This window comes from Periplaneta americana, chromosome 15 (assembly GCF_040183065.1).
Source record: "Periplaneta americana isolate PAMFEO1 chromosome 15, P.americana_PAMFEO1_priV1, whole genome shotgun sequence".
NCBI lineage: Eukaryota > Metazoa > Arthropoda > Insecta > Blattodea > Blattidae > Periplaneta > Periplaneta americana.
This window is the reverse complement of record NC_091131.1, coordinates 90337461-90338565: the sequence shown is the minus strand read 5'-3', so window position 1 is coordinate 90338565 and position 1105 is coordinate 90337461. Positions and strand designations below refer to the sequence as shown.

Below are 1105 nucleotides of genomic sequence, written 5' to 3'. Positions count from 1 at the left end.
GAGGCCGTCAGAGTGCTACTCCCAGTCAGTTTGGTTTAGAGCGGAGGATTGTGAACCCCCTGTTTTTTAATAATTAAACCACCAACAACTGATTCTTGAATTTTTATAGATGTATAGTAGCTACCTATGTAAAAGAATAAAGTTGGTGAAACTATGGGATAGACCTTAATTTGTAATTTTAAAAAACACCACTAAATGGCAATGAAAACGACTCGTATGAAAAAAATAAATGAAAGTTACTGATTTCTATTATATGTAAACAAAACATAGCCTAATACGTCGAATAGTTACTCAACCCAAAGTGATTAACGGCACCTATGCTTGTTCTACATATAACAAAATATCAGATATATTATTTCACAAAATATGTGGGAAAGAAGAGAACTAGACGTTTCAAACATTTTTCACGTAACTTCTTATAATTAATAAAATGTTGATAGTCCAGTCAGAGAATGCGTACTACAGAAATGATCCTGTGAAGTATGATCCAAACTGTACACTTTTATGTCTTTTAGGTTAGGATATATTATATAATGTGTTTTATTGTGCCATTTTCATTTTAATATGTGTGTTCCTTTAGAGAGTAGTTGGATATAATCATAGGTGGGGGGGAACCTACAAAGGAGGACTTGTTTTGTGTACAAAGCTCGTACAGTCAGAAGACCCGTCCATTGGATTTGAGAGAAAATGATAATATAAAATCTGTATGTATAATATTACTCAATAAATCTATCTAATCTAATCTATCTAATCTATCTATCTAATCTAATCTAATCTATCTATCTATCTATCTATCTATCTATCTATCTATCTATCTATCTATCTATCTATCTATCTATCTATCTATCTATCTATCTATCTATCTATCTATCTATCTATCTATCTATCTATCTATCTATCTATCTATCTATCTATCTATCTATCTATCTATCTATCTATCTATCTATCTATCTATCTATCTATCTATCTATCTATCTATCTATCTATCTATCTATCTATCTATCTATCTATCTATCTATCTATCTATCTATCTATCTATCTATCTATCTATCTATCTATCTATCTATCTATCTATCTATCTATCTATCTATCTATCTATCTATCT

At 29.8% G+C, this 1105-nt stretch overlaps 1 non-coding gene across 1 annotated transcript; it reads right to left on the bottom strand.

The window, feature by feature from the left end:
- Positions 1-343: 343 nt before the first annotated feature.
- LOC138715830 (small nucleolar RNA U3) lies at positions 344-490 on the bottom strand. Its single transcript, XR_011336578.1, has one exon. It is a non-coding gene; the product is annotated as a small nucleolar RNA U3 (small nucleolar RNA).
- Between the last annotated feature and the right edge of the window lie 615 nt (positions 491-1105).